General features: G+C 43.7%; 1 pseudogene; it reads right to left on the reverse strand.

Annotated features, from left to right (window-relative positions):
• Positions 1-202: 202 nt before the first annotated feature.
• Positions 203-1,927, reverse strand: LOC114511463 (annotated as a pseudogene).
• Between the last annotated feature and the right edge of the window lie 5,130 nt (positions 1,928-7,057).

Consider the following 7,057-nt stretch of genomic DNA (forward strand, 5'->3'; position numbering starts at 1 on the left):
TCCCATCTCTATTGTCTGGTGTCACTGGGATCTGCAGCTTACCTGGTGTGCACATAGGCCTGTGTCATTAAAACCACACAGTTTTCCACTAGATAAATACACTAAAATTTATTAAATTTCCTATTACTGGACATTTTTGATTTGCTAATATTTACACATTCTAAAAAACACCTTTGTACCTCTCTCTGGTATAATTATTTCCTTAGGAGAACATCCTGAAAATGGAATGCAAGGTATAAGAGGTTGTGAGCAAGTTCAAGGCTTCACAGCACTGCGCTGGAGGATTCTCCATCACATCCTGCTCCCAGACAAGCTGCTCTGGGGAGCCTGTGCCCCGCCTGCAGCTTTCCGCACCAGTGAAGCTGCCAGTTCGCCCCACTCAACACACCTGCCCAGTCGGGGGCCTTTGGGTCATTGGGCAGCTGAGGCAGGACCTGGAATTCAAATATTCTCTTGGCACCACAGGGGCAATCTGCACTAGCCTTTCCTTGAGGGATACTGTCATCAGGGATCCAGATGGGGGCAATCCCTCTGACGTATCTGAGAGTCTCTTTTGGTTCCAGGGCTAGTTTAGTGTTACACTTCTGGAATATTGTGTCTTCCCTGGACTCATGATTTGCCCTGGAACCCAGCCAGCACTTCCTCACGAGCTTCACTCACACTCCCGATAGGTAATCTCTGACTCACCTTCTGTTTGCAAAACCTCAGGTATAATCTCATCGTCTGTTTCTGTGATGATTTCAAGTTCTGGAAAGAGAAATTTGTGGACTGGAACTGTATTGTCCAAATGATCTGATTGTGTACAGTCCTGCTTATGTATGATCTCCAGTCCGCAGCCTGGTGCTCATTACTGCAGTAACGTGGCTGGTGGCATCCAGAGCGTGTCTGGGGCCTAAGCAAAGTTCGTAGAGGCGAGGCGAGGCAGGGGCGTGTACAACTCGCTACAGTGTGCCGGCCACCTGTGCCTGTGGGTTAGCCAAGCCGCACCCAGCTGGTGGGAACTGCTCGTTGCGCTATTCCCGCCACCACCCTCCCCCTCCTCTGCTCACGGCCAGGTTTATTGTATTCTGAGACCGATTGTAGATTAAATGTTTTACCCGTGATCTCACGGTTTGTTCTCTTCAGTTCTGACCTTACTTATTCATGTAACGTTCTGTCTGAGAGACACGGGGGCCCAAGTGGAAGCAGCGGACCAGACCGGACTGTGCTCGCTGCTGCGGCCCATTCCCCGTTCTGAGTTCACACCCGGTACTGCTCTAGTGCGCCTCCCATGGGTGTGTGCGTTGTTTGCAGTGCAGGGCTGGAGCGAATAAGGCTTCTATGAGCGTTCTTGTGTGCGTCTTTTGATGAACCCACGTACATATTCCCTCAGATGCATGTCTCAGTTCACAGGGCAGCCGTGTGCTCACTCCCACGGAGAAAACACGTCTCCGTAGTGGCCGGAGCAGGTCTCATCCCTGAGTCCCAGGGGCGGCCACACTCTGGCCAGCCCATGGGGCTGAGGGCCTGCTCGTTCCAGCCCACTGAGGGGTGAACGGTTGTACGACCTGGCGTTCCTCTGATGGTCCGTGACCGAAGTTGTGCGTGTTTTCCTCTGCCCACTGACTACGTGGATATCCTCACATCTGAACTGTCTGTTCTTTTCTATTATTAACAATTGATTGTTCTTTCTCTTATGGTGCTGTACTCCTGATGTGGTGTTTCTGTCTCTAGCTCATCTCTCCTCTCCCACACAGCTTGTGTCTTACCTTCTCCCACTCTTCGTGTGGATTCGTTTTGATGAACAGAAGATCTTGATTTTAATGAAGTCCAATTTATCAAGTGATTCATTTTTTGTGGTTAGTGCTTTTTGTGCTCTTTTAGGGATTTTTTGTTTAATCTCAAATCCTATGTTTTCTTCTGGGAGATTTATGGTTTTGCCACCCATATTAGTTCTATAACCCATTTTGAATTCTTGTTTGTATTTGGTGTGAGGTGGTTCATTTTCCACATGGGTGTTCCATTACCTGGCACTATGTAGAGAAAGACCGTTCTTCTCCATGCAGCTGCAGTGGTGTCTTTTGGGAAATTAGGTAGCCATATGCGTGTGGGTCTGTCTGGGCTCTCTGCCCGGTCCCATTTATTATCTGTCCTTAAACCAACATCAAACTGTTTTATTACTGTTATCTTACACATAAACATTATTCTCCTAGGTAAAAATTATTGTGGTTATTCCAGGTCTTTGACACCATCCAGCAAGTAAATCTGTAACAGACAAATAAAGAAAAGTTGTTGGGAGTTTGACTTTTATTCCAATAAATCTCTGTATCAGTTGCAGAGAATTTACATTTTAAGAATGTAAATCCTAGGATCTAAGATGGCGTCGGAGTAGGAAGGAGCAGATTCGGCTTTCCTCTGCTCAGGGGAGAAAATCCTGACCGATCTATGGAGTAGAAAGGCAAGCAACCAACATATTTCAGCATTTTTGAAAACAGAGGGCCAAGGATTGTGGCAAAACCGAAAGAACAAAGAACGGATCCTAAGGGGAGTGCTGCAACAAGGTAGGGTCCCAGGACAAGCTGCAGCCCCAGGCCCGGGGGCCGCGGCTGGGTTTACCATAGGGTTATTGGGAGAGAGCCAGGTCAACTGCTCCCTCCCCAGCTGAGCAAGGTCTGAGCGGCTCTGGGAGGAATCCAGGTGCTGGCAAACACACTGGGGTGGTGAGCAGCTTTGGAGGCGGTGGGCACCAGAGCCGAGTCGCGCAGCGGACCCAGACTCCCATGGTCACTGTTCTGGCTGGAGCTTTGGCGGTGAGAGAAGCCTGGCCACTGTGGGGAGCGGCAGGCTCGAATGGGAGGAATTTCTCAAGAGGAAGGAGTGAATAGACACAGACACTGTTTGGGGAATTCTCCTAAAGTGATCAGTGGCTCTAGCCTGTCTGCTCCCCAGCTGTGAGAACGCAGGCATGGGTGCGCGGGCGTGGGCGTGCAGGCACGGTCGCACCGGTGGATGGGCCGCGCCCGCTCAGCACCGGCACAGGGGTGGCGCCTGCAAGGAGAGCATCCCTGCACAACAGCCCACAGCAGTAACCCTGGGGAAAGACCTGATTCCCACACCCAGGGCCCAAAGCTGAGGAGCCAGTACGAACTCCACGGGCCAAGGAAGAAAAGCCAAACAAATCATCCTTCAGCCTGCCTCAACCAGCAAGAGCAGAAAAACCAGTTTGGCCACTTTGAAATCAAGAGACTTTTTAATGTGATTCTATTTTTTTTAACAATTTTTAATTTTTTAAGTTTTATTGTTTTTATTCTCTTTTGATTTCTTTTTCCTCTCTTACCTGATTTCTTGTTTTATTCCTTCCTCCTTCCTGTCCTCCAATTTTATCTCTTCTTCCTTCCTTCGTCTGCCTTTTCTATTTTTTACTTTTTAAAATTTTTTCCTAAATACCTACAAGTGAGACAAAATCCTGGATCGGTGAAAAGACCAAAGTTGAACCCAAAGAAGGGGCATCACAACAGCTGGGACAGTGAGATAAAGGTCACTCTGCTATTACAGAGAACCTGCAAGTTATTGCATATTTGTATTATTATTATTTTTCCAGTGTTCCTACATCTTTTTTTTAACAGTATTTTTATATCCCTCTTCTTTTTGTATAGCCTGCTTTGCTAGGCTGGTTTTATTGTACGACCTGACAGTTTTCCCCTGATATCTCTTTCTATACTGTATTACTAATCTACTGTCCATTAACTCACCCGTGTCCCATCAGCATACTACTCGATGTTCTGTACTCCCTATTCTTGTTACCTAGATCTCATAGAGTCTGCCATATGAATGTTGCCATAATATTATTGTAAATAACTGCTGTTCCATGTAATTGTAATTATTTCACACCCCCCCCCCCCCAGATCTTAGCCCATTTCAAAGTTTCCTGAACTCTGTTACTGTACTGGTTAACTCTATTCTCTCACACACTACACCTATTTACTATCCTTTACTCTAACCTTACCCCTGAATCTGACCGCCCACAACCTCTCTGCTTTATAGATCCAACTCACAATCCTTCCTCCCCCAACAAGAGTCTTATCTTCTTTCCATCCTTTCTAAAAATCAGCTAGCTGGGTGGAAGACCACGGTTAACACTATACATAGTGAAAGGATCTCCTGTATCTTCCCTACTTGCTACTACTGTAAATAGCATAGAATTCTCTGTTGCTGTCTTAAACCATTTTGCCTCCCCCCTCCAACTGACAACAAAAAAGAATAGGTGGAGGAGGTGAACACCAGGATACCCACTGGAAGAGGAAACCCAACAACAAAGGAACCACTAACAGATAACAGCAGAAGAAGATCAAGGAGGGAGTAGTAACCACACAAACCTCAATCCAGGACTTATCTGGAAATACAACTAAACAGTAGAGACAGTACCCAATACAAACAACTGAACAAGATTTCTTTAAACCTTGTACACACAGAAGAACCAGCTTCAACACAACCTGCCCTCACCAGCACAACAAAATACAGAAGGTGGTGGACAGAGTGACCCACATTTAACCAGCTGGTGGGAAGGAACCACCAAAGAAAGACTCAACAACAATCAAAACCCAAAGGCAAACACAAAGCCAACTTAAACGACAGCCCAAGACCAGTGAGCTTGGGGGGTCAAGGAAACAGCACCACTGAAACTCACTGCTACTCTACTAAAGAAGTTCACATCATAAACCCAGGGAGCCAGAACAGATCAATATAAGAAGCTGAGGCAAACAAGAAGAGTCTCACAAACAATGGGAAGACAAAGAAATAATCCCCAAATGAAAGGAAAGGAGGAAACCTCAAAAAGAATGCTAAATGAAATAGAGGCAATTCAACTATCAGATATTGAATTCAAAGCAGTGATTGTCAGGAAGCTCAATGAGCTCACAATGAGCTACGAGAAACTACAGGGAAGCTACAATGAACTCAATGAAAACTACATCAGCATAAAAAAGGAAATAGAAACTCTCAACAAGGGCCAAGAGGAAATGAAGAATACAATTTCTGAATTGAAGAACACAGTAGAAGGAATGAAAAGCAGGATCGATGAAGCAGAAGATCGGATCAGCGAGCTAGAGGACAAAATAGAAGAAAACACCCAGAAAGAGCAAGAAAAGGAAAAGAGGCTCAGAAAAAATGAAGAGGGATTAAGAGAAATGCAAGACAATATGAAACGTAATAATATCCGTATAATGGGGATACCAGAAGGAGAAGAAGAAGAACAAGGGATAGAAAACCTAGTTGAACAAGTGATGATGGAAAACTTCCCTAATTTGATGAGACAAAAAGTCACACAAATACAGGAAACACAGAGAGTCCCAATCAAGAGGAACCCAAAGAGGCCCACCTCAAGACACATCATAATTAAAATGGCAAAATTTCAAGACAAAGAGAGAATCTTAAAGGCAGCAAGGGAGAAAAAGGAAGTAACATACAAGGGGGCCCCAATAAGGCTAACAGCTGACTTCTCAATGGAAACACTCCAAGCCAGAAGAGAATGGCAAGAAATAATCCAAGTAATGAGAACCAGAGGCCTGCAACCACAACTACTTTACCCAGCAAGGCTCTCAATTAAGATAGAAGGCCAAATAAGAAGCTTCTCAGACAAAAGAAGTCTAAAAGAATACACCTCCACTAAACCAGCTCTGCAAGAGATGCTGAAGGGACTGCTTTAAGGAAAGAAAGGAAAAGAGAGAGTGAGAGAGGATCACACGTACATAAAAGGCAATGAATAAGTACCTATCAATAATAACCTTAAACGTAAATGGATTAAACACTCCAATCAAAAGACATAGAATAGCTGATTGGATAAGAAAACATGACCCACATATGCTGTCTACAAGAGACCCACCTCAGGATAAAAGATCTGCACAGGTTGAAAGTGAAGGGCTGGAAACAAATTTTCCAAGCAAATGGACAGGAAAAAAAAGCCAGGGTAGCAATACTCATATCTGACAAAATAGACTTCCAAAGAAGGTCCATAAAGAGAGACCCAGAAGGTCATTTCATAATACTCAAGGGAAGAATTCACCAAGAAGACATAAATATTGTAAATATATATGCACCCAACATAGGAGCACCCAAATACATAAAGAAAATCTTAGAGGACTTCAAGAAAGATATGGACAGCAACACAATTATTGTGGGGGTTTTTAACACCCCTCTATCAAAAATGGACAGATCTTCCAAACAAAATATCAACAAAGATATTGTGGCATTGAACAATACCCTAGACGGACTGGGCTTTACTGATATTTACAGAACCCTCCATCCCAAAGAAGCTAAATACACATTTTTTTTCAAATGTACATGGAACATTTTCAAAGATTGACCACATGATAGGACACAAAACAAGCCTCAACAATTTCAAAAAAATTGAAATCATACCAAGCAATTTCTCGGATCACAAGGGACTGAAACTAGAAACCAACCCCAAGGAAAAAAACCCAAAACACTCAAATTCATGGAGATTAAACAGCATGCTATTAAACAATGAATGGGTCAAGAATGATATTAGGGAAGAAATCAAACGGTTTTTGGAAACAAATGAAAACGAACTCACAACAACCCAAAACTTATGGGACACAGCCAAGGCAGTCCTGAGAGGGAAGTTCATAGCGATACAGGCCCACCTAAAAAAGTTAGAAACATTTCAAACAAACAACCTAACCCTACGTCTACAAGAACTCGAGGAACAACAACAAAGACAGCCCAGAGCAAGCAGAAGGAAGGAAATAACCAAGATCAGAGCAGAATTAAATGACATAGAGACTAAAAGCACAATTCTAAAGATCAATGAATCCAAGAGTTGGTTCTTTGAAAAGATAAACAAAATCGACAAGCCTTTAAGCAGACTCATCAAGAAAAAAAGAGAGAAAACCCAAATAAACACAATCAGAAATGAAAGAGGAGAGATTACAACAGATACCACAGAAATACAAAGGATTGTAACAAATTACTACAAAGAGCTGTATGCCAAGAAATTTGAAAACCTAGATGAAATGGACAAATTTCTAGAAAAATATAACCTTCCAAAACTCAATAAAAT

Source organism: Phyllostomus discolor, chromosome 12 (genome assembly GCF_004126475.2).
Source record: "Phyllostomus discolor isolate MPI-MPIP mPhyDis1 chromosome 12, mPhyDis1.pri.v3, whole genome shotgun sequence".
Taxonomy (NCBI): Eukaryota; Metazoa; Chordata; class Mammalia; order Chiroptera; family Phyllostomidae; genus Phyllostomus; species Phyllostomus discolor.